The sequence below is a fragment of the Peromyscus maniculatus genome, chromosome 22 (assembly GCF_049852395.1).
Source record: "Peromyscus maniculatus bairdii isolate BWxNUB_F1_BW_parent chromosome 22, HU_Pman_BW_mat_3.1, whole genome shotgun sequence".
Classification (NCBI taxonomy): Eukaryota; Metazoa; Chordata; class Mammalia; order Rodentia; family Cricetidae; genus Peromyscus; species Peromyscus maniculatus.
This window is the reverse complement of record NC_134873.1, coordinates 17,732,746-17,759,127: the sequence shown is the minus strand read 5'-3', so window position 1 is coordinate 17,759,127 and position 26,382 is coordinate 17,732,746. Positions and strand designations below refer to the sequence as shown.

Here is a 26,382-nt window from a genome sequence, read left to right as displayed (position 1 = left end):
AGGAATATACATTTATCTCACAATTTCTATGTGTCATGGTTCCAAGCAGATGAAGTGGCCCTCTTAGAATCAGACCACGCTGTGAAAACCAAGTGTCACTGCAGAGTATGAACTCGGCTGAGCTGTGCGGTCCTCACTCCAAGGTCCTTCCCTGTCGTCTTTGCTGGACCTCAGCTGACACTCGCTCAACTCGTAAGGCCGCTTGCCACCTGTCCTCTTTCACACAGAGACCATAGCATGGCTGCTGGGCTTCTCTTGCTTGTTTTTTTGAGACAAGGTCTCACAACACAGTCCAGTACGGCCTAAAACTTACTATCTAACCCATGTGGACTCCAAGCTCCTGGCAAATCGGCCTCAGCCTCTCCGGTGTTAACCCACACCTTCTAGGATAAAAATTATTTCTCTATTTTACCCATTGCTTTTTACATAAAGACACAAAATACACAGTAGGGAAAACTTCATAGCATGCTCATGTATTTCACTGGAGTCAAGCTGGTGGCTCACACTGACTGTTGGTTTGGAGACCAAGCTGGGATGCATGGCAAATGCCAGGCCCAGCAGGATTACAAAAAAGACCCTATCTCAAAACCAAATCAAAAGCGAAGAAGGAAGAAAGGGAGCAGAAAGTACTAACAGCGCCCACAGGAACAGTGTTATTTGAAATTGAGTATCAATAAACCAGCTACTGCATAATTCAAACATCAGTGAGTTAGACTCCAGATGGAGGCCTGAGGATGTGGCTCGTCTGGCACATTGCCTGCCTGGCATACAGGAAGCCCTGGATTTCATTCCTAGCACTGCATGAGTCCAGGTACCACATAAACCTGTCGTGGTGGTGCCCACCTGAAATCCCAGCAGCACTCAGGAGGATCAGGAGTTCAAGGTCATCCTCAAACATACAGCCAGTTCGAGGCAGCCTAATCTACATGAGATCCTATCTCAAAATCTAAATGAATAAAATCACTTAATATCCCCATTTCTCACTCCTTCCCCCTCCCCAAAAACCCTCTCCCAAGGATCTCAAGCCCAGATGCCTCAAATTCATTATGAAGCAGAGAATAACTCTGACCCCTTGATTCTCCTATCTCCACCTCTTAAGCCCATACAAGATTATACCAACAACTCAGTTCATGCCATGAAACCATGCAGTGCTGGGGATAGAACCAATTCATTCTTGTTAGGCAAGCAATCTTCGGACAGAGCTACATCGCCAGCCCACAATTTATAATCTCTTAATGGTTTGAAAAATATTTCATAGGATTCCCAAAACCTAGAAAGAAGAAAAGTTAAAGACTGATCAATTTAATTCCATTAACATTAAATATATATGTGTAGATGTGCAGGGCTAGATAGAGAGATGGCTCAGCAGTTAAGAGCACTTCCTGCTCATGCAGAGGAACCACAGTTCAGTTCCCAACACCTAGGTCAGATGGCTCACAACCACCTCTAACTCCAGTTCCAAGAGGTCCTCTGTGGGCACCTGCACACACATGATACACACTCATACAGACACACACAAATAAAAGTAAATCTTGAAGTACTTATGTATGAGGGTGCACACTTGAGTACATGCCCAGGACAGGGGCCAATAAGATGGGTCAGTGTAGGTAAATGCCTTTGCCAAATAAGCCTGACCTCAGTCTGATCTTTTCCAAAACCCTCAGGAGGAGAGAACCAACTCACAAAAGCTGTCCTCTGCGCACAAACCCCAAATGAAGGTCAGATATCATCTGACTTTCTTTTTATAATACACACCAAACACACACAAAAAATCTGTACAGAAAAGAAAAATCTCCACAAATTCATTCAAAACAAAAAACAGGAAAATAGATCTGTAATATAACAAATTACCTTTATATATAAAAACACTCAGAAATTGACATGAAGGAAATCCCAACACTAGGGAGGTAGGGAGGTAGATGTCTTTAAAAAGACAGACAGACCAGGATATAGGAACTGGAGAGAGAACACAGTGGTTAAGAATATTTTGTTCTATACGGACCAATGGAATTGAATTGAAGACCTTGACATTAATCCACGCACATATGAACACCTGATTTTTGACAAAGGAGCCAAAACTATACAATGGAAAAAAGAAAGTATCTTCAACAGATGGTGCTGGCATGACTGGTTGTCAATATGTAAAAGATTACAAAGAGATCCATATCTGTCACCATGCACAAAACTCAAGTCCAAGTGGATCAAAGACCTCAACATACATCCAGTTACACTGAACTTGATAGAAGAGAAAGTAGGAAGTACTCTTGAACGCATTGGCACAGGAGGCCACTTCCTAAATATAACACCAGTAGCACAGACACTGGGAACAACAATTAATAAATGAGATGTTTTGAAACTGAGACGCTTTTGTAGGGCAAAAGACACAGTCAATAAGACAAAACTACAGCCTACAGAATGGGAAAAGACCCTCACCAACCCCACATCTGACAGAGCACTGATCTCCAAAGTATATAAAGAACTCAAGAAACTAGACATCAAAATACTGAACAGTCCAATTAAAAAATGGGCTAAAGAGCTAAACAGAATTCTCAAAAGAAGAATCTCAAATGGCTGAAAGACATTTAAAGAAATGCTCAACATCCTTAGTGTGGGAGCCCGTTCTGGGGTTCCTCGTGGCTTTACCCAGCAGGTCCGAATAGAGGATGATCAGGACCACGGGCCTGAGTGCAGGTGTCTGAGATGGCCTGCACTTGGCTGTGCTGGGGGAGGAGGTCTTTTGCTCCACCCCTTGGCGTCTCTATAAAAACCCTGGACCAGAGACAGTCGGGGGCCCGTTGGAATAGGTTCCAGGCCCTCTCGAGGCTATCCTTTATTTTCTATCTGTTTATCTCCGCAAGATTCTCCGCTATAAATCCTTCTATCTAATATTTCCTGCTGCTCACACTCAAGAAAACTCTGGGAAGCTGTGGGGGTGGTGGGTAAACGCCCCACACCTTAGTCATCAGAGAAATGCAAATCAAAACGACTCTGAGATACCACCTCATACCTGTCAGAATGGCTATGACCAAAAACACTAATGACAGTCTATGTTGGAGAGGATGCAGAGCAAAGGAAACACTCCTCCACTGTTGGTGGGAGTGCAAACTTGTACAACCACTGTGGAAATCAGTATGGCGGTTTCTCAGAAAATTGGGAATTGATCTACCTCAATACCCAGCCATACCACTCTTGGGCATATACCCAAGGAATGCTCAATCATACCACAAAGATACATGCTCAACTATGTTCATAGCAGCACTATTCACAATAGCCAGAACCTGGAAACAACCTAGATCCCTGTAATTGAAGAATGGATTAAGAAAATGTGGTACATATACACAATGGAGTACTACTCAGCAGAGAAAAACAATGACAGCAGGAAATTTGCAGGCAAATGGATGGAACTAGGAAATATCATCCTGAGTGAGGAAACCCAGACCCAGAAGGACAACCATGGTATGTACTCACTCATAAGTGGATACTAGATATAAAGTAAAGGACAATCAGACTGCAACCCACAGAACCAGGGAGGCTACATAGCAGGGGGAACCCTAGGATGACTGTGGCTTATAAGAAGTTTTTACTCAATCACTGGGCAAGCCTCAGTGAAACATTTCACTATTAGGATAAAAATTTGTACTGTATCAAGCTGATGATAGAAAATAATAATAATAACAAACAAACAAAAAAGAATATTTTGTTCTTCCAGGACCCAAGTTTGGGCTAGGCAGCTCACTGCTCCAGCTTTGGGATATCTAACACCCTCTTCTAGACTCTGCAGGTACCTGCACCACATGGCATACACACAGAGAGACAAACACATACATATAAATAAAAACTAAAATTTTAAAGATCAGGAATAACATAGAAAAAGACTAAAGATAAAATCTGAATAGCAAAGTTTACTGGCAAAAAATACAAATATTGTATTTTTGTAAGTTGAAGAACATCTACAATCTCAGCTACTCAGGACACTGATGCAGGACCAGCCTGGGCTACACAATAAGTTCAAGTCCAGCCTGGACAACTTAGTGAGACTGTCTCAAAACTTAAAATGAGGGTCAGAGGCATGACACTATGGGTGCACATGAATGTAGCACCTGGCTAGCAAACACAAGGCCCTAAATTCAATCCCCAGTTTGAATATAACAATAAATAGTCAGCTGGGTGGTGGTGGTGGTGGTGGTGGTGGTGGTGGTGGTGGTGGTGGTGGTGGTGGTGCATGCCTTTAATCCCAGGATTTAGGAGGCAGAGGCAGGCTCTGTGAATTCAAGGCCAGCCTGGTCTACAGAGTTCCAGGACAGGCTCCAAAGCTACACAGAGAAACCCTATTTAAAAAAAAAAAATGTAATAATAGTCAATAAACATGGGAAATTACTTTAATTCTGTATTATCCAATAATAGCCATATACCGATATTTTTGTTTGTTTGGTTTTGTTTTGTTTTGGAGACAGGGTTTCTCTGTGTAGCTTTGGAGCCTGTCCTGGAACTCACTCTGTAGCCCAGGCTGGCCTTGAACTCTGGAGATCCGCCTACCTCTGCCTCTGCCTTTCGAGTGCTGGGATTAAAGGCATGTGCCACCACCGCCTGGCCCACATACTGATTTTTAGCAGTAATTAAGATTAAATAAAATGTTAAATGCAGTTTGTAATCACAGTGGCCATTTTAGGTGTTCAAAGGCCATGGAATATTTTTAGCACACGACAACACAGATACCATTATAATTCTGACATAAGTGTATCCCCAAAAGGCTCAAGTGTTGAAGACTTGGCTCCTAATGAGTCAGTGTTCAGGTGGGGGGATTCAAGGAAGTGAATGGATCATGAAGGCATGGTTTCATCAAAGGGCAAATTCACTGATGGATCTGCAATCTGATAGATTTATTATGCAGCGGAAATGTTAAAGAGGTAGGGCCTGGTTACAGAGTTTCTCTATGTAGCCTTGGCTGTCCTAGAACTCTCTCTGTAGACCAGGCTGGCCTCTAGCTCACAGAGATCCACCTGCCTCTGCCTCCCATCACCCGGCAAGGTCGGGCCTAGTTTTAAAAAGTATGTCGTAAGCCGGGAGTGGTGGTACATTCCTTTAACCCCAGCACTAGAAGGCAGAGAAAGACAGATCTCGGAGCTCAAGTTCAAGACCAGTCTAGTCTACAGAGCAAGTTCCAGGACAGCCAGTGGTATGTAGAGAGACCCTGTCTCAGATAGATAGGGTGGGTGGGTGGATGGGTGGGTAGGTCCAATAAAGTAGGTCCTTGGGCATAGGGCACATGCACTACGTTGTCCCAGTTTGTCTCTGTGTCTGTGCACTGGCTTGCTAGCACTTGCACACTCTTTCCAACCCTGCCATCATGAGACTTTGTCTCAAAAAAAGGAAGGTGGCAGCAATTTAGTTATTACCATGAGAAGATATCCATGATATTCATAAAGAAATTATAGAACTTTATGTAATATACACCCTCCACCTGCTTGTATGTTTAGCAAAATGTCAATCTTAGCTAACTTGAGTAGCATTTTTTAAAACATTTATTTTATTTTATATGTATGAGTGTTTTGCCTGCATGTATGTGTGTCTGGTGTCCAGGGTCAGCAGAAAGCATTGGACCCCCTAGAACTGGAGTTATATAGATGGTTGTGAGCCACCATGTGGGTGCTGGGAACTGAACCTCGGTCCTCTGCAAGAGAAACAAGTGCTCTTACACTGAGTCATCTCTCCAGCTCCAAACTGAGCATCTCTAGTATTTTAGTATGCACACTTTTCAGTAAACTAGACTCATCTGAAATTACTTACTTACTTCTGTTTTTTTATTTAAATAAAGAGTTTATATAAATTTTATAGCATTGTTTTTTTCTTTTATTTCTGAGGGAGTTTCATGTAGCCTAGGCCATCCTCAAACTTTACATAGTTGAACCTGGCCTTGAATTTCTGATCCTGCTGAGAGTTTGGGTTATAGACATGAGGCACCATGGGGGCTTCTATATTTGATTTAAAGGGTGTAATTAATACTCTTTAAGTCATATTTTAAAAGTTTTTAAGTTTAGTATATTCAGTAACCTGGAACAAAGCACAACCATCTGTAACTGCAGTTCCAGAGGACCAGACACCCTCTTCTAATCCCAGGTGTGCATGTGGTGCACAGACATGCAGACAGGATATACATACACATGAAATAAATTTACAAAATTTTGAATTCAGGTGTGCATGGTGGCCCCATACAAATAATACTAGTACTTGGAAAGTGGAGATGGGGGAGGCCTGGGCAAGCTGGCCAGATACACATGTAGACCAACTGGCAAGCTTCCAGTTTAGTGGGAGACCATGTCTCAGTAAATAAAGGGGAGAGCAACTGAGAAAAGCAACTGACAGTAGCATCCTCTGGCCTCCACATGCACATCTAGATACACACAGACAGACATCCCTCCCCCAAAACGGCAGCAGAAAAGTAAAATCATTTTTTTTTAAATGGGGAGGAGATACTCTGTAAAGGTGCATTCGGGTACAAGTGCTCTTAAACACTGAGCCATTTCCCCAGCCTACTATTTCTCTGTGTTGTTTTGGAGCCTTTCCTGGAACTCGTTTTGTAGCCCAGGCTGGCCTCGAACTCACAGAGATCCGCCTGGCTCTGCCTCCCGAGTGCTGGGATTAAAGGCGTGCGCCAATACCACCCTGGCGTCTAATCTCGGTCTTTTAAACACTATTTTTCATATAGATATCTGGGGCACAAAATAAGTAAATGTTCTAATTTATTATTTCAGAAAATAAAACAGATGCAAAATTATTCTTCCTGGTTGTCACAATTTCCCAATCATTAAACTATTTAACCCAAAAGATAATTCACAAGGTACTGTACAGATTGAATCAGACATGGTAGTATGTGCTTATGATCCCAACCCTGGAGAGGCTGAGGTAAGAGATCACCTCAAGTTTAAGGCCAGCCTGGATTATACAATGGGCTCTTAATTAGGCAGAGCTACAAAGAGTCCATCTCAAAAACCAAACAAATGCCCGGTGGCGGCAGCGGCGGCAGCAGCACATGCCTTTATTCCCAGCACTCGGGAGGCAGAGCCAGGCGGGGATCTCTGTGAGTTTGAGGTCAGCCTGGTCTACAGAGTGAGTTCCAGGAAAGGCACAAAGCTACACAGAGAAACCCTGTCTCGAAAAACCAAAAAAAAAAAAAAAAAAAAAAAGGTTAACAAAAAGATATAAAGATTGCTGAGATTCCCGAAATCTTACTGCTTCCAATGCTAAGGCCTGCCTGGGCTACAAAGTGAAACCTGATCTCAAAAAACTAAAGCCTAATAAGTAAGTAAAATTAATTCACCTAACTAATTTTGGGATTTGCATACTTTTAACTAAAATAGCATCTTCTCTTTCATTAACAGGAAGCAGTCAATGAGGTGTCCCTGAAGTAGAAAGTAAAACTTCTGTGGAAGAGAAACTCCTCACCACCAAAATATTATTTCTAGAGATGTTTGTTAGGGGAAACTACCAATACTGTCACAAAGACAAATTCTAAGTGGGCGGGAAGAGCACCTGCCTAGTATGCATGATGCCCAGGTTCTATCCTGAGCATCCCATAAAAGTGGGCAAGGTGGTGCCTGCCTATAAACCCAGCACACAAGGAGCAGAGGCAGGAGGATTGCTGCAAATCGGAGACAACCATTAATGTGAGATTCTAGCCCAAAGTAAGCTAATAAATGTATATAGGGGAAGCATTCAACAACAACGACAAAAATGCAGATTGAATAAACCATATAATTCAGATTTGGGGAAACAAGACTAGGCAGTAGTAAAGGAGTGAACTGAGTTCTTTTTTTCTTCTTCATACTTTCCAATTTTCTCCATGATGAACATTACTTTTGAGTTCTGAAAGTCTCATTTAAAAACAGAAACCAGGATCCGGGCAATGTGGTGCAATCCCAGCACTTGGGAGGCAGACTCAGGGAATCTCTGAGTTCAAGGCCAGCCTGGTCTGTCTGCTAAAGGAAACAGTTATTTACAGTGATCTACAGTGTTATACGGTGGGCTCAAGGACTGCCAGGACTAGACAGAGAAACCCTGTCTCTGAAAACCAGAAAATAGATTAATAACTAAACCAAGACCAGCGAAGTTGCTCAGTGAGTAAAAGTGCTGGGCAGCAAGACTGAGAACCTGCAAACTCCCACAAGTTGTCCTCTCACTTCTGCATGTGCTCCATGGCCATCTGCACATGCCCCGCCCCTAAGACAGACAGACAGACAGACACACACACACACACACACACACACACACACACACACACACACACTTGTTTAAAGGAGAAAATAACACCTTATAACCTGTAAGGCTTCACTTACTAAGACCCAACTTGTTGTCCATTTATAAAAGAGGTTGAAATGCTACTAATGTTTAATGTCCTGTTATTTTTTTTACACTTGCAATGATGGAATTTCAATTTCTCCTTAAAGTAACGTTTCTTCGTAAATACACGTTTTTAACTTTTTTTTTCAAAACAAGACTTCACACTAACACTCATTCTGAAATGATTTCTAAATTCCGTATAACAAAATTGTGGGCGGGGGCGGGGTGTGTGTGCCCACTAAACACAATTTCGTCGGTCCACCTTCACTTTGGCTAAAGAAAAGTGGAGGCCCGGTAAACTACACGTCCCACCCATGCATTGCTGCCTTATTCAGAGTAGGTCTCTACGGAAACAGAAAACAAAACAAAAAAATTCTCCAAGTCCCACCTGTTACTTCGTTTCTAAACACCTCCTGCACTTTCAGCTCGGACGGCAAACACAAAAGCCTCGTGACCTGCCGTTGGCTCCCAGAGCCCGGGGCTGGATGCACGCACAGGGCAACCGCCAAGACGGTAAGGAGCGGGGGGGGTGGTGGGGGGTGGTGGGGGGTGGGGGGGGGGGCGGGGGCTCCTTACGGTCTTGGCGGTTGCCCTGTGCGTGCATCCAGCCCCGGGCTCTGGGAGCCAACGGCAGGTCACGAGGCTTTTGTGTTTGCCGTCCGAGCTGAAAGTGCAGGAGGTGTTTAGAAACGAAGTAACAGGTGGGACTTGGAGAATTTTTTTTTTTTGTTTTCTGTTTCCGTAGAGACCTACTCTGAATAAGGCAGCAATGCATGGGTGGGACGTGTAGTTTACCGGGCCTCCACTTTTCTTTAGCCAAAGTGAAGGTGGACCGACGAAATTGTGTTTAGTGGGCACACACACCCCGCCCCCGCCCACAATTTTGTTATACGGAATTTAGAAATCATTTCAGAATGAGTGTTAGTGTGAAGTCTTGTTTTGAAAAAAAAAGTTAAAAACGTGTATTTACGAAGAAACGTTACTTTAAGGAGAAATTGAAATTCCATCATTGCAAGTGTAAAAAAAATAACAGGACATTAAACATTAGTAGCATTTCAACCTCTTTTATAAATGGACAACAAGTTGGGTCTTAGTAAGTGAAGCCTTACAGGTTATAAGGTGTTATTTTCTCCTTTAAACAAGTGTGTGTGTGTGTGTGTGTGTGTGTGTGTGTGTGTGTGTGTGTGTCTGTCTGTCTGTCTGTCTTAGGGGCGGGGCATGTGCAGATGGCCATGGAGCACATGCAGAAGTGAGAGGACAACTTGTGGGAGTTTGCAGGTTCTCAGTCTTGCTGCCCAGCACTTTTACTCACTGAGCAACTTCGCTGGTCTTGGTTTAGTTATTAATCTATTTTCTGGTTTTCAGAGACAGGGTTTCTCTGTCTAGTCCTGGCAGTCCTTGAGCCCACCGTATAACACTGTAGATCACTGTAAATAACTGTTTCCTTTAGCAGACAGACCAGGCTGGCCTTGAACTCAGAGATTCCCTGAGTCTGCCTCCCAAGTGCTGGGATTGCACCACATTGCCCGGATCCTGGTTTCTGTTTTTAAATGAGACTTTCAGAACTCAAAAGTAATGTTCATCATGGAGAAAATTGGAAAGTATGAAGAAGAAAAAAAGAACTCAGTTCACTCCTTTACTACTGCCTAGTCTTGTTTCCCCAAATCTGAATTATATGGTTTATTCAATCTGCATTTTTGTCGTTGTTGTTGAATGCTTCCCCTATATACATTTATTAGCTTACTTTGGGCTAGAATCTCACATTAATGGTTGTCTCCGATTTGCAGCAATCCTCCTGCCTCTGCTCCTTGTGTGCTGGGTTTATAGGCAGGCACCACCTTGCCCACTTTTATGGGATGCTCAGGATAGAACCTGGGCATCATGCATACTAGGCAGGTGCTCTTCCCGCCCACTTAGAATTTGTCTTTGTGACAGTATTGGTAGTTTCCCCTAACAAACATCTCTAGAAATAATATTTTGGTGGTGAGGAGTTTCTCTTCCACAGAAGTTTTACTTTCTACTTCAGGGACACCTCATTGACTGCTTCCTGTTAATGAAAGAGAAGATGCTATTTTAGTTAAAAGTATGCAAATCCCAAAATTAGTTAGGTGAATTAATTTTACTTACTTATTAGGCTTTAGTTTTTTGAGATCAGGTTTCACTTTGTAGCCCAGGCAGGCCTTAGCATTGGAAGCAGTAAGATTTCGGGAATCTCAGCAATCTTTATATCTTTTTGTTAACCTTTTTTTTTTTTTTTTTTTTTTTTGGTTTTTCGAGACAGGGTTTCTCTGTGTAGCTTTGTGCCTTTCCTGGAACTCACTCTGTAGACCAGGCTGACCTCAAACTCACAGAGATCCCCGCCTGGCTCTGCCTCCCGAGTGCTGGGAATAAAGGCATGTGCTGCTGCCGCCGCTGCCGCCACCGGGCATTTGTTTGGTTTTTGAGATGGACTCTTTGTAGCTCTGCCTAATTAAGAGCCCATTGTATAATCCAGGCTGGCCTTAAACTTGAGGTGATCTCTTACCTCAGCCTCTCCAGGGTTGGGATCATAAGCACATACTACCATGTCTGATTCAATCTGTACAGTACCTTGTGAATTATCTTTTGGGTTAAATAGTTTAATGATTGGGAAATTGTGACAACCAGGAAGAATAATTTTGCATCTGTTTTATTTTCTGAAATAATAAATTAGAACATTTACTTATTTTGTGCCCCAGATATCTATATGAAAAATAGTGTTTAAAAGACCGAGATTAGACGCCAGGGTGGTATTGGCGCACGCCTTTAATCCCAGCACTCGGGAGGCAGAGCCAGGCGGATCTCTGTGAGTTCGAGGCCAGCCTGGGCTACAAAACGAGTTCCAGGAAAGGCTCCAAAACAACACAGAGAAATAGTAGGCTGGGGAAATGGCTCAGTGTTTAAGAGCACTTGTACCCGAATGCACCTTTACAGAGTATCTCCTCCCCATTTAAAAAAAAATGATTTTACTTTTCTGCTGCCGTTTTGGGGGAGGGATGTCTGTCTGTGTGTATCTAGATGTGCATGTGGAGGCCAGAGGATGCTACTGTCAGTTGCTTTTCTCAGTTGCTCTCCCCTTTATTTACTGAGACATGGTCTCCCACTAAACTGGAAGCTTGCCAGTTGGTCTACATGTGTATCTGGCCAGCTTGCCCAGGCCTCCCCCATCTCCACTTTCCAAGTACTAGTATTATTTGTATGGGGCCACCATGCACACCTGAATTCAAAATTTTGTAAATTTATTTCATGTGTATGTATATCCTGTCTGCATGTCTGTGCACCACATGCACACCTGGGATTAGAAGAGGGTGTCTGGTCCTCTGGAACTGCAGTTACAGATGGTTGTGCTTTGTTCCAGGTTACTGAATATACTAAACTTAAAAACTTTTAAAATATGACTTAAAGAGTATTAATTACACCCTTTAAATCAAATATAGAAGCCCCCATGGTGCCTCATGTCTATAACCCAAACTCTCAGCAGGATCAGAAATTCAAGGCCAGGTTCAACTATGTAAAGTTTGAGGATGGCCTAGGCTACATGAAACTCCCTCAGAAATAAAAGAAAAAAACAATGCTATAAAATTTATATAAACTCTTTATTTAAATAAAAAAACAGAAGTAAGTAAGTAATTTCAGATGAGTCTAGTTTACTGAAAAGTGTGCATACTAAAATACTAGAGATGCTCAGTTTGGAGCTGGAGAGATGACTCAGTGTAAGAGCACTTGTTTCTCTTGCAGAGGACCGAGGTTCAGTTCCCAGCACCCACATGGTGGCTCACAACCATCTATATAACTCCAGTTCTAGGGGGTCCAATGCTTTCTGCTGACCCTGGACACCAGACACACATACATGCAGGCAAAACACTCATACATATAAAATAAAATAAATGTTTTAAAAAATGCTACTCAAGTTAGCTAAGATTGACATTTTGCTAAACATACAAGCAGGTGGAGGGTGTATATTACATAAAGTTCTATAATTTCTTTATGAATATCATGGATATCTTCTCATGGTAATAACTAAATTGCTGCCACCTTCCTTTTTTTGAGACAAAGTCTCATGATGGCAGGGTTGGAAAGAGTGTGCAAGTGCTAGCAAGCCAGTGCACAGACACAGAGACAAACTGGGACAACGTAGTGCATGTGCCCTATGCCCAAGGACCTACTTTATTGGACCTACCCACCCATCCACCCACCCACCCTATCTATCTGAGACAGGGTCTCTCTACATACCACTGGCTGTCCTGGAACTTGCTCTGTAGACTAGACTGGTCTTGAACTTGAGCTCCGAGATCTGTCTTTCTCTGCCTTCTAGTGCTGGGGTTAAAGGAATGTACCACCACTCCCGGCTTACGACATACTTTTTAAAACTAGGCCCGACCTTGCCGGGTGATGGGAGGCAGAGGCAGGTGGATCTCTGTGAGCTAGAGGCCAGCCTGGTCTACAGAGAGAGTTCTAGGACAGCCAAGGCTACATAGAGAAACTCTGTAACCAGGCCCTACCTCTTTAACATTTCCGCTGCATAATAAATCTATCAGATTGCAGATCCATCAGTGAATTTGCCCTTTGATGAAACCATGCCTTCATGATCCATTCACTTCCTTGAATCCCCCCACCTGAACACTGACTCATTAGGAGCCAAGTCTTCAACACTTGAGCCTTTTGGGGATACACTTATGTCAGAATTATAATGGTATCTGTGTTGTCGTGTGCTAAAAATATTCCATGGCCTTTGAACACCTAAAATGGCCACTGTGATTACAAACTGCATTTAACATTTTATTTAATCTTAATTACTGCTAAAAATCAGTATGTGGGCCAGGCGGTGGTGGCACATGCCTTTAATCCCAGCACTCGAAAGGCAGAGGCAGAGGTAGGCGGATCTCCAGAGTTCAAGGCCAGCCTGGGCTACAGAGTGAGTTCCAGGACAGGCTCCAAAGCTACACAGAGAAACCCTGTCTCCAAAACAAAACAAAACCAAACAAACAAAAATATCGGTATATGGCTATTATTGGATAATACAGAATTAAAGTAATTTCCCATGTTTATTGACTATTATTACATTTTTTTTTTTTAAATAGGGTTTCTCTGTGTAGCTTTGGAGCCTGTCCTGGAACTCTGTAGACCAGGCTGGCCTTGAATTCACAGAGCCTGCCTCTGCCTCCTAAATCCTGGGATTAAAGGCATGCACCACCACCACCACCACCACCACCACCACCACCACCACCACCACCACCACCACCACCACCACCCAGCTGACTATTTATTGTTATATTCAAACTGGGGATTGAATTTAGGGCCTTGTGTTTGCTAGCCAGGTGCTACATTCATGTGCACCCATAGTGTCATGCCTCTGACCCTCATTTTAAGTTTTGAGACAGTCTCACTAAGTTGTCCAGGCTGGACTTGAACTTATTGTGTAGCCCAGGCTGGTCCTGCATCAGTGTCCTGAGTAGCTGAGATTGTAGATGTTCTTCAACTTACAAAAATACAATATTTGTATTTTTTGCCAGTAAACTTTGCTATTCAGATTTTATCTTTAGTCTTTTTCTATGTTATTCCTGATCTTTAAAATTTTAGTTTTTATTTATATGTATGTGTTTGTCTCTCTGTGTGTATGCCATGTGGTGCAGGTACCTGCAGAGTCTAGAAGAGGGTGTTAGATATCCCAAAGCTGGAGCAGTGAGCTGCCTAGCCCAAACTTGGGTCCTGGAAGAACAAAATATTCTTTTTTGTTTGTTTGTTATTATTATTATTTTCTATCATCAGCTTGATACAGTACAAATTTTTATCCTAATAGTGAAATGTTTCACTGAGGCTTGCCCAGTGATTGAGTAAAAACTTCTTATAAGCCACAGTCATCCTAGGGTTCCCCCTGCTATGTAGCCTCCCTGGTTCTGTGGGTTGCAGTCTGATTGTCCTTTACTTTATATCTAGTATCCACTTATGAGTGAGTACATACCATGGTTGTCCTTCTGGGTCTGGGTTTCCTCACTCAGGATGATATTTCCTAGTTCCATCCATTTGCCTGCAAATTTCCTGCTGTCATTGTTTTTCTCTGCTGAGTAGTACTCCATTGTGTATATGTACCACATTTTCTTAATCCATTCTTCAATTACAGGGATCTAGGTTGTTTCCAGGTTCTGGCTATTGTGAATAGTGCTGCTATGAACATAGTTGAGCATGTATCTTTGTGGTATGATTGAGCATTCCTTGGGTATATGCCCAAGAGTGGTATGGCTGGGTATTGAGGTAGATCAATTCCCAATTTTCTGAGAAACCGCCATACTGATTTCCACAGTGGTTGTACAAGTTTGCACTCACACCAACAGTGGAGGAGTGTTTCCTTTGCTCTGCATCCTCTCCAACATAGACTGTCATTAGTGTTTTTGGTCATAGCCATTCTGACAGGTATGAGGTGGTATCTCAGAGTCGTTTTGATTTGCATTTCTCTGATGACTAAGGTGTGGGGCGTTTACCCACCACCCCCACAGCTTCCCAGAGTTTTCTTGAGTGTGAGCAGCAGGAAATATTAGATAGAAGGATTTATAGCGGAGAATCTTGCGGAGATAAACAGATAGAAAATAAAGGATAGCCTCGAGAGGGCCTGGAACCTATTCCAACGGGCCCCCGACTGTCTCTGGTCCAGGGTTTTTATAGAGACGCCAAGGGGTGGAGCAAAAGACCTCCTCCCCCAGCACAGCCAAGTGCAGGCCATCTCAGACACCTGCACTCAGGCCCGTGGTCCTGATCATCCTCTATTCGGACCTGCTGGGTAAAGCCACGAGGAACCCCAGAACGGGCTCCCACACTAAGGATGTTGAGCATTTCTTTAAATGTCTTTCAGCCATTTGAGATTCTTCTTTTGAGAATTCTGTTTAGCTCTTTAGCCCATTTTTTAATTGGACTGTTCAGTATTTTGATGTCTAGTTTCTTGAGTTCTTTATATACTTTGGAGATCAGTGCTCTGTCAGATGTGGGGTTGGTGAGGGTCTTTTCCCATTCTGTAGGCTGTAGTTTTGTCTTATTGACTGTGTCTTTTGCCCTACAAAAGCGTCTCAGTTTCAAAACATCTCATTTATTAATTGTTGTTCCCAGTGTCTGTGCTACTGGTGTTATATTTAGGAAGTGGCCTCCTGTGCCAATGCGTTCAAGAGTACTTCCTACTTTCTCTTCTATCAAGTTCAGTGTAACTGGATGTATGTTGAGGTCTTTGATCCACTTGGACTTGAGTTTTGTGCATGGTGACAGATATGGATCTCTTTGTAATCTTTTACATATTGACAACCAGTCATGCCAGCACCATCTGTTGAAGATACTTTCTTTTTTCCATTGTATAGTTTTGGCTCCTTTGTCAAAAATCAGGTGTTCATATGTGCGTGGATTAATGTCAAGGTCTTCAATTCAATTCCATTGGTCCGTATAGAACAAAATATTCTTAACCACTGTGTTCTCTCTCCAGTTCCTATATCCTGGTCTGTCTGTCTTTTTAAAGACATCTACCTCCCTACCTCCCTAGTGTTGGGATTTCCTTCATGTCAATTTCTGAGTGTTTTTATATATAAAGGTAATTTGTTATATTACAGATCTATTTTCCTGTTTTTTGTTTTGAATGAATTTGTGGAGATTTTTCTTTTCTGTACAGATTTTTTGTGTGTGTTTGGTGTGTATTATAAAAAGAAAGTCAGATGATATCTGACCTTCATTTGGGGTTTGTGCGCAGAGGACAGCTTTTGTGAGTTGGTTCTCTCCTCCTGAGGGTTTTGGAAAAGATCAGACTGAGGTCAGGCTTATTTGGCAAAGGCATTTACCTACACTGACCCATCTTATTGGCCCCTGTCCTGGGCATGTACTCAAGTGTGCACCCTCATACATAAGTACTTCAAGATTTACTTTTATTTGTGTGTGTCTGTATGAGTGTGTATCATGTGTGTGCAGGTGCCCACAGAGGACCTCTTGGAACTGGAGTTAGAGGTGGTTGTGAGCCATCTGACCTAGGTGTTGGGAACTGAACTGTGGTTCCTCTGCATGAGCAGGAAGTGCTCTTAACTGCTGAGCCATCTCTCTATCTAGCCCTGCACATCTACACATATATATTTAATGTTAATGGAATTAAATTGATCAGTCTTTAACTTTTCTTCTTTCTAGGTTTTGGGAATCCTATGAAATATTTTTCAAACCATTAAGAGATTATAAATTGTGGGCTGGCGATGTAGCTCTGTCCGAAGATTGCTTGCCTAACAAGAATGAATTGGTTCTATCCCCAGCACTGCATGGTTTCATGGCATGAACTGAGTTGTTGGTATAATCTTGTATGGGCTTAAGAGGTGGAGATAGGAGAATCAAGGGGTCAGAGTTATTCTCTGCTTCATAATGAATTTGAGGCATCTGGGCTTGAGATCCTTGGGAGAGGGTTTTTGGGGAGGGGGAAGGAGTGAGAAATGGGGATATTAAGTGATTTTATTCATTTAGATTTTGAGATAGGATCTCATGTAGATTAGGCTGCCTCGAACTGGCTGTATGTTTGAGGATGACCTTGAACTCCTGATCCTCCTGAGTGCTGCTGGGATTTCAGGTGGGCACCACCACGACAGGTTTATGTGGTACCTGGACTCATGCAGTGCTAGGAATGAAATCCAGGGCTTCCTGTATGCCAGGCAGGCAATGTGCCAGACGAACCACATCCTCAGGCCTCCATCTGGAGTCTAACTCACTGATGTTTGAATTATGCAGTAGCTGGTTTATTGATACTCAATTTCAAATAACACTGTTCCTGTGGGCGCTGTTAGTACTTTCTGCTCCCTTTCTTCCTTCTTCGCTTTTGATTTGGTTTTGAGATAGGGTCTTTTTTGTAATCCTGCTGGGCCTGGCATTTGCCATGCATCCCAGCTTGGTCTCCAAACCAACAGTCAGTGTGAGCCACCAGCTTGACTCCAGTGAAATACATGAGCATGCTATGAAGTTTTCCCTACTGTGTATTTTGTGTCTTTATGTAAAAAGCAATGGGTAAAATAGAGAAATAATTTTTATCCTAGAAGGTGTGGGTTAACACCGGAGAGGCTGAGGCCGATTTGCCAGGAGCTTGGAGTCCACATGGGTTAGATAGTAAGTTTTAGGCCGTACTGGACTGTGTTGTGAGACCTTGTCTCAAAAAAACAAGCAAGAGAAGCCCAGCAGCCATGCTATGGTCTCTGTGTGAAAGAGGACAGGTGGCAAGCGGCCTTACGAGTTGAGCGAGTGTCAGCTGAGGTCCAGCAAAGACGACAGGGAAGGACCTTGGAGTGAGGACCGCACAGCTCAGCCGAGTTCATACTCTGCAGTGACACTTGGTTTTCACAGCGTGGTCTGATTCTAAGAGGGCCACTTCATCTGCTTGGAACCATGACACATAGAAATTGTGAGATAAATGTATATTCCTTTAACAAAAATTTGATAATACAATGTATAGTCATGAATAAGAATAAATATGTTGAGCCGGGCGTTGGTGGCGCACGCCTTTAATCCCAGCACTCGGGAGGCAGAGCCAGGCGGATCTCTGTGAGTTCGAGGCCAGCCTGGGCTACCAAGTGAGCTCCAGGAAAGGCACAAAGCTACACAGAGAAACCCTGTCTCGAAAAACCAAAAAAAAAAAAAAAAAAAAAAAAAAAAAAAAAAAAAAAAAAAAAAAAAAAGAATAAATATGTTGTTGAAGCTGTGTAGTGGTAAGTTAATAAAATTTGAGTGTTCAAGGCCTCAGTGTTTAAAAATGGTGAGTAAAGACTGGAGCAATTTGGCCCAATGGCTAAGAACATGGAATGCTCCCCCTGCCCTCCAGACAGGGTTTCTCTGCGTAGCTTTGGAGCCTGTTCTGGAACTTGCTTTGTAGACCTGGCTGGCCTTGAACTCACAGAGATCCGCCTGCCTCTGCCTCCTGAGTACACCTCCGGGCAAGAACATGGAATGCTCTTGCGGAGGACCCATATTTGATCCCCAGTACCCATGGCTAGCATTTACAACCACCTGTAACTTGCGCTTCAGGGGGATCCAACTCCCTGAGTCCACAGACACCTGCATTCACGTGTATAGACACAACACATGTCCCCATACAAAAGTGAAAATCTTAAAGATGATGGATAGAAAATTTACAGATCATTGTAAAATGAGGCACAAGGTGAGGAGAAGGAAGACTGAAAAATGTCCGATATATTGCTAATTCAACTTTGAGTATTGTGAAGTACTGGAAGAGAAAGGCTGCAAGGGTGGAAGGTTGAAAAAAATCGACGTGACGTGTTTTTCTTCTGGGAATAGTAGCTTTTTATGCAGGAGCTAGCATGTCTGTCTGAGGTGGTTGGGCCGTGTGTGGGGTTTGTTAGAGAGGTTGGAAAGTCGAGTGTGCCTGGCTGGGTGTTTCCTCCCTTGGCCTTCCTTCACACGGTTGTCATTTTACGTTTCTTCTCCCCACATGTATTACACATGGAGTTCTCCAGCTGGACCTTGTTCTCAAATTCTGTTGGTCTCCTGAAGTGTAAGGAGCTTTAGTGTGCTTCTTTCACACAAAAGTTATACCATTTCTTTATTATTATTTGTTTTTGCTCATTTGGTGAGGTAGAGTCTTGCACTATAGCCTTAACTGGCCTGGAACTTGCTATGTAGGCCAGGCTGGCCCTGAGTGCTGGGATCTTAGTTCTTAGTCCTCATGCCTGGCTTACTTATCTTTAATGGTTTTTATTAGTCCACATTAAGTTATACATAATAATGAATTCCATTACAACATTTTCATCCATGTCCATGAATTTTTATCATTTTATCCACCATTATCCTGCCTTGTCTCCTCCTCCTGCTGATGCCCTTCCTCTTCCCTCCTTTCCCTTGTACTTTCTTTGCTGATAACAGTTTGGTGGCCCAGTGAGTTTTCATTTGGGTTGCTTACAGGTGCATGGAGGAGGGGTTATTGACGGGATTGTGGGCACTTCCCAGTGTAGCCACTGAAGAAAATGCCCCTTCCTCCTCCTCTGGCAGCCATTAACAGCCAAGATTTCCAGGAAGGGGGTGGCTCATGGGGCCACTCTCCACTTCTTTGGCTCTTTGAGATAGGGTCTCTCACTGTGAGAGCTAGTCCAGGCTGACCTCAAATTCCTGTTGATCTTTCTGCCTCCACCTCCTAGCCTTGCCTCATGGCCTCCGCTATTATCGTAGGTGTGAGCCACCACACCTTCTTTCTAAGTTGTCTCATTTTGTGTTTGTCGTCACCCCACATTGCTCTAGAGAAGAGAGTATACCTACCTTTTAGAATCATTGTTTTACTTATCACCATATAGTTCCCTTACTAACCTGTATATATTGCCATTGTCTTATGATACTACAAATTAGAAAGCCCATGAAAGATTATAATTTTGCATATAACTATGGAATGAATTTTTATATACACACACACACACACACACACACACATATATATATATAAACACAAAAAAGACTATATAGTTTTTCCATGCAGAGTTTCTCTGTGTAATAGCCTTGGCTGTCCTGGAATTCTCTTGGTGGTCCAGGCTGGCTTCGAACTCACAGAGATCCCCTATCTGCCTTCTAAGTGCTGGGATTAAAGGTGTGAGCCACCATACCTGGCATGGAAAATAATTTTGAAAGTTCAGGAGAAAGCCTATTATACTTACCATATATTTGCTCTTTATTATTTTTTTTTAATTTATTATTTTATGTGTATGGATGTTTTGCCTGTATGTATATTTGTATACTGTGTGCATGTCTGGTGCCCTTGGAGGTCAGAAGAGGGCATTGAATTCCCTGGAACTGAGGTTAAAAATGGTTGTGAGCTGCTATGTGGGTGCTAGGAATTGAACCAGAGTCTTCTGGAAGAGCAGCCAGTGAGTGCTCTTAACCTCTGAACCATCTCTTCAGCTCCCAACTCTTCATATTGTTTTTATATTATATTTTTTTTGAGATAGAGTCTCATGTAGCCCACACTGGCCTGGAATTCCCTATGGAGTCAAGAATGACCTTGAACTTCTGATCCTTCCACTTCTGCTGGAGTACGTCACTGAGTCCGACTTGTTCTTTCATTATTTATTGTTCAGATTCTGATAGTATTTCTCTTCTGCCTTGAAAACTTTTAGCTGTCTTTTAGAACATGGTCTCCTAGCAACAGACTCCTAGTTTCTTTTTTGTGGGAGAGATCCCTGATACCACCTCCAGGTTTAGTAATTCTGTAAGACAACACACGGGGCTGGGCTTTTAGTCAGACTAATCACTGTCATTTATTATGGCGTAGAATTCAGTCACAACTGGGTGCAGTAGAAGCAGGACATGGTGCATGGGCCTGTGACCTCAAAACTTGGGGGATATGGAGGCAGGATTTGGATTGAGACTTTGTTTCAAGGAGAAAACAACAACAAGGCTGGGAAGATGATTCACTTGGTCAAGTGTACACAAGCAGGAGGACCTGAGTTTGGATCCTCAGCACCCACGTAAAAAGCCAGGTATGGTATGTATGCTTGTAATCCTAGGACTGGGGAAGGAAGACAGGCAGACCCCTGGAATCCACTGGCCAGCAATGAGCCCCAGGCCTAAGTGAGAGAATGTCTCAAAAAGGAAGTCCAGTGGAGGGCTGCTAAGGGTAATGTACTTGAGGTTGACCTTTGGCATCCACCCACAGGTACACATGTGTGAATGTGTATTTACATACAAAACATTCAAATTGAAGTGGGTAGATAGATGGAAATATGCTTGAGGTGAAATTTGGAGGAAGGTTTCAAGTGGTTTCTGAGTAGGATCACAACTTAGTGCCTCCAGGAGTGAATTATGACAAGGAATAAAAGTAAAACGTCTGTCACGAAACAGTGCCAGGGAGGTTTTTTTTTTTTTTTTTTTTTTTTTTTTTTTTTTTTTTTATTGAGAACAGGTCAGCATATATCACAATTCTGAATTTCTAGAAGGAAAGCAGATGTTCACATAAATCACATGGTTTGTACAGGAAAATTTCTCTCCAAGTCCAAGTTCTCATATACCAGTCAATGGCCAGTTGTTGGAGGCAGGACAAAATAAGGACAGTAGTTACAGGCTTGCTCTGTTCTTTTCCTTTTCTGCACATATTCTCTGTAAGAGTGACTTTAGCTGCGTGGTGGTGGCTCACACCTTTAATCCCAGCACTTGGGAGGCAGAGGCAGGAGAATCTCTGATTTCAAGGCCAGCCTGGGCTACAGAGTGCCAGGACAGGCTCCAAAAGCTACACAGAGAAACTCTGTCTTGAAAAAAACAAACAACAACAAAATAAAACTTTGTTTTTAAATTTTTTTTTTGGCTTTTTAAGATTGTTTCGCTGTGTAGTTCTGGCTGTCCTGGAGCTCTTTCTGTAGACCAGGCTGGCTTTGAACTCCAGAGATACACCTGCCTCTGCCTCCTGAGTGCTGGGATTAATTGTGTATACCACCACTGCCTGGCCAAGAACAACTTAGTCTTGTAAAATTGTTAAGTGTGTGTGTGCCTGTGCTTGCAGAGGTCCGAGTTAAATTGTATTCCCCTGGAGCTAGAGTCATAGATAGGTATTTGTGGGCTGCCTGACGTGGGTGCTGGAAAAGGAACCTCCTCCAGAAGAACATTTTGTGCTTCTAACCACTGAGGCATTTATCCAGCTCCTGAGAATAACTTTATTTTACTTTCATTCCAGAAGGGTGTTTTGTTTTGGATAGGGTCTAACCCAGCTGGTTCTTCTTGCCTTAGCCTCTGGAGTTCTGCTATTCCAACAGGGGCCACCGTTCCTAGTTGAGTGTTCTTGCTGAGTATAGATTTTAAGGTTGGTAGTCCATTTCTATGGGTACTGAAAGGTCGACCTTTGTTTCCAGTGAGACACATACAGCTGTGTAGTTTTCAAATCATTTTTCTAAATATGTTACATAGTTTTTAATGGTGAATAAGGTTTTTTGTAAAACATAATTTAGTATTTTTTAATATGTTTGTGTAAGTGTGTTAGAACTTGAGTTACAGACAGTGGTGAGCTGCCATGTGGGTGCTGGGAATTGAACCCAGGTCCTCTGGAAGAGCAGTCAGTGCTCTTAACTGCTGAGCCATCTCTCCAGCCCCTGGAAAAGGTTTTTATGAACATGTTTGCACAGTTCTTTGTCTCAGTATATGCTTTTAGTTATTTTTTATTAGGAATAAATTGCTAGGCCATACTTTTAGCTTTTTATTGTTGCTATTTTTTTTTTTTTTTTGAAATTAGAACAGGCTGTCTTTAAATTCACTATATAACCTAGGGTGACCTGGGTTCAATCCCAGCACCTACATGGCAGCTCACAATCGTATGAAACTCCAGTTCCAGGGGATCCAACACCCTCACAGACATACACACAGGCAAAACACCAATCAATACACATAACATTTGGACTCTTGATCTTCTCTAGCCTCTTGTGCTGAGATTGTATATGTACATTACCACACCCAGGGTTTTGAGTTTTGGAGTTCTGTTCCAAGGCTAATATTACTTTTTTTTTTTTTTTTGCTTAAAAGATAAGAGCACTTTGATGTTCAATTATGATTAAATATTACCATGCATAATGAGAGAACTTTACACTATAAACAAATGTATTTCCATCTGAATTTTTCTTATAAAATTCTAATTGTTTTTGTGTTTCTAATTGTGTTTGATTTATTAACATTTCTTCCTTTTATTAGTTTCCCTCTAAATATTAAGGGGGTGTGTTTTGCTTGCTTTTGACACAGTCTTGCCATATAGCACAGGTTGTCCTGGAATTCAAGACCCTTCTGCCTCAGCATGCAATTCTGAGCTCTTTCTTCTATTGCTTTCTTTGAATAAGTATTTTCTCATTGATTTTTCTCAGACAACTTTGTGTGTGATAATGTTTTCCTGTTTACTCCCGGCTTTTCTTCAGATTATGTTAATGAATGCATGCATGTTACTTCACATAGTACCAGCCTTATCACTTTTATGTCATGTATGACTCAATAAAGGTAGAATCCATGAAAGGGAATATTACATAAAGCAGACAGCTCTAGGTTAAAATAAAAACTTGTACAGAATAGGAAATACGGAGGGGACAAACAAGGAGAAAACCTTTAATCATCCCGCTCAGTGCCAGTGTTGTTGATAGTATAACTTACCTTCTTGAATTTAATTGTCTCTTCCTCCTCCTCCTCCTCCTCCTCCTCCTCCTCCTCCTCCTGGAGTAACCTTGTCTGTTTGTGGCGTCATTACTATGTAACAGTCACTGACCTTGAAGAAATAATACTGGCTACTTGGAAGGAATAAGTGCTTCTTAACTTTGGGTGAAATCCAGCACAATTCACTAGACATAGGAAGAGTATGGCTTGAGTAGAGAGGACTGATATTAGAATGTCGGCATAATGGAGTTTAGAAACTTGTTAGAGTTCCTTCCCCTTGGTTCTTTGTGCAAGAGTCCCCTCACTATTTAGTTCTGTTTCCTCCCTCCCTCCCTCCCTCTCTCCCTCCCTCCTTTCCTTCTTCTTTCTTTTCTTTTTTTGAGACAGGGTTTCTCAGTATAACCCTGGCTGTCCTGGAGTTCACTCTGTAGAGCAGACTGGCCTAGAACTCACAGAGATCGCCCTACCTTTGACTCTGGAGTGCTGGGGTGAAAGGCGTGCACCACCATCTCCTAGCTAGTTGTGTTTGCAGTTTGAAGTGCCTGTGTTCCTTTCTCTCTCCTTCTGTTCCTCCTTCAGCGGGATGACTTTCCTGTGTAAAGTTCAGTTTCTAAGCTGTCACAGTGTTCGTATATAGTGAGTTTGGTAGGTGGGAAAGTAGCATCTTGACTTCATTTGGTTCCTCGGTTTCAAATATCAGGTAGTAGAAGTTTGGAGGATGAAGCAAATGTCAAAACTGTACCCGCTTCTCATGAGGGAATCAAAATTTGGAATGGCTAGGCTCTCCTTTTGTCTTGGTGTGGAAATTCATTTCTGTCATTGGCAAAAGTAGTTGGTTGACTCCCATTCCCTGTTTGATTTGATGTTCTAGGAAGAATTCAGTGTTAGTTGTTGACCTGGATGCCAGTTCACTGCTAAGTCTGCTGAATCTGATGCCTTTTCCTGATTAAATGGAGTCTGAGTTCTCACAGCTAGTTAAAGTAATTTTGTTGTTGAAAAACAGAATGTTTCTATTAACCTTGCAGATTAGACATTGTTGACCACTATAACTGCAGAAGCATTTTGGCCCTTTTTTAAAAATGTTTTTTTTTTTTTCCCGAGGCAGGGTTTCTCTGTGTAGCTTTGCGCCTTTCCTGGAACTCACTTGGTAGCCCAGGCTGGCCTCGAACTCACAGAGATCCGCCTGCCTCTGCCTCCCGAGTGCTGGGATTAAAGGCGTGCTCCACCACCGCCCGGCCTAAAAATGTTATTTTTATGTGTTTGAGTGTTTTTCCTGCACACTTGGTGCTGTTAAGGCCAGAAAAGGGTGTGGGATTCTTTGAAACTGAAGTTACAGAGGTTGTGAACCTTCATATTGGTTCTAGGAATTGAACCTGGATCATTTGGAAGATAATCCATTGTTCTTTACTGCTGAAATTTCTCCAGCCTGGCTCCCCCCCACCCTTTTTTTTTTAATTTTTAAAATTTTTTTTGGTCAAGATAAGGATTTTTCTCTGTGTAGCCCTGGCTGTCCTGGAGCAAACTCTGTAGACCAGGTTATCTTCGAACACAGAGGTCCACACGACACTACCTCCAAGTGCTGGAATTAAAATCCTGTGCTACCACGCCTGACTCAGATTTGACTTTTCTTTTTTTTTTAATTTATTTCAGATTTGACTTTTTTTTTTCCTCCTGTCCCATTAGCCACCTAGTTGGTTTGATAGTCATCTTGTGTATCTTGTGTAGCACAGACTTCCGAAACCTTAATCTGCTTGTGTTCTGGTTGATCTCTGTGACTACAAAGTATTAGTTATCCTGTTTAAGGCTTTTTGGTCAGTAAATAACTCTTCACTTGATCTTAGCCAAAAGGCCGAGAAGTGATAGTGAATAATTCTTATGCCAGACATTAAGAGATTATTATGTTATTAACATTTTAAATGTAAAATTAAATGATCCACGTTACACAAAATTCAGACTCTTCATTCATCTTTTCACTTCTTGAATGAACTTACTAGAGACTGATAATTTAAATCCTGCTTTTTGTTTTGTTTTGCTTTGCTTTGTTTTGTTTGAGACAGGGTCTTACTATATAGCCCTGGCCCACTTGGAATTTGCTATGTAGACTAGGCTGGCATGGAACTCAAAGGGATCCGGTGCCTGCCTCTGCATCTCTGGCTCCTGGGTGCTGAAAAAATAAAGTCCTGCACCACTATTTCTGGCTGAGGAATAGTCTTAGTAAGTCCTTTAGGAACCTTGTCCATTGCCCTTGAGTTCTTTGTCTCTTTTTTAAAAAATTATTTATTTATATTTTATGTGCATTGTTGTTTTGCCTGCTTGTATGTCTGTGTGAGGGTGTTGGGTCCTCTGGAACTAGGATACAAACAGTTGTTTGTGGCTGTGTGGCGTCTGGGAATTGATCCCGAGTCCTCTGGAAGAGCAGTAAGTCGGTGCTCTTAACAGCTGAGCCATCTCTCCAACTGTGCCCTTGAGTTCTTTATACTATTAATTTTTTAAAGATTTATTTATATATGTATCTTATGTATATGAGTGCTCCATTTGCATGATGGAGAGGGCATCAGACAGAAGAGGGCATCAGCTCCGGTTACAGATGGTTGAGAGCCACCATGTGGGTGCTGGGAGTTGAACTCAGGACCTCTGGAAGAGCAGACAGTGCCCTTAACCACTGAGCCATCTCTCCAGCCCTATACTGTTGATTTCTAATTTTTTTTTCATGTTTGATCATATTGTCATAAGAGTAGTTTGTTTAAATTGTGTTTTGTAGTTTGAACAGTTCCAGTAGAATTTTTTGTTTGTTTTTTTTTTTTTTGTGAGACAGACACTGCCCTCCTGTGGTCAGAATAAGGTAGCTGTTTTGGAAAACTGCTAGCCTATATCTTGAGCTTGTGGTAAAAGAATATAATATGGTATGCCTTCCTT

The 26,382-nt window shown here is 42.3% G+C and overlaps 2 protein-coding genes across 9 annotated transcripts in view; one reads left to right on the top strand and one right to left on the bottom strand.

Moving 5' to 3' along the window:
• LOC143270190 (putative Polycomb group protein ASXL2) overlaps positions 1–8,868 on the bottom strand; it is a 273,546-nt gene extending 264,678 nt beyond the window's left edge. For all 6 annotated transcript variants that reach the window (XM_076559175.1, XM_076559171.1, XM_076559172.1 and 3 more), the window contains exon 1: positions 8,726–8,868. The gene's annotated coding sequence lies outside the window, so the exon portion shown is untranslated. The remainder of the gene's footprint in view (positions 1–8,725) is intronic.
• LOC143270186 (putative Polycomb group protein ASXL2) overlaps positions 1–26,382 on the top strand; it is a 342,260-nt gene that overhangs the window by 236,823 nt on the left and 79,055 nt on the right. Inside the window, exon 1 of one of the 3 annotated variants that reach the window (XM_076559139.1) lies at positions 8,915–9,038. The exons of 1 other annotated variant lie outside the window; for it this stretch is intronic. The gene's annotated coding sequence lies outside the window, so the exon portion shown is untranslated. Of the gene's footprint in view, positions 1–8,914; positions 9,039–17,801; positions 20,829–26,382 lie in introns of those variants that run through there. One more of the 3 variants, XM_076559140.1, reaches the window with a different exon arrangement.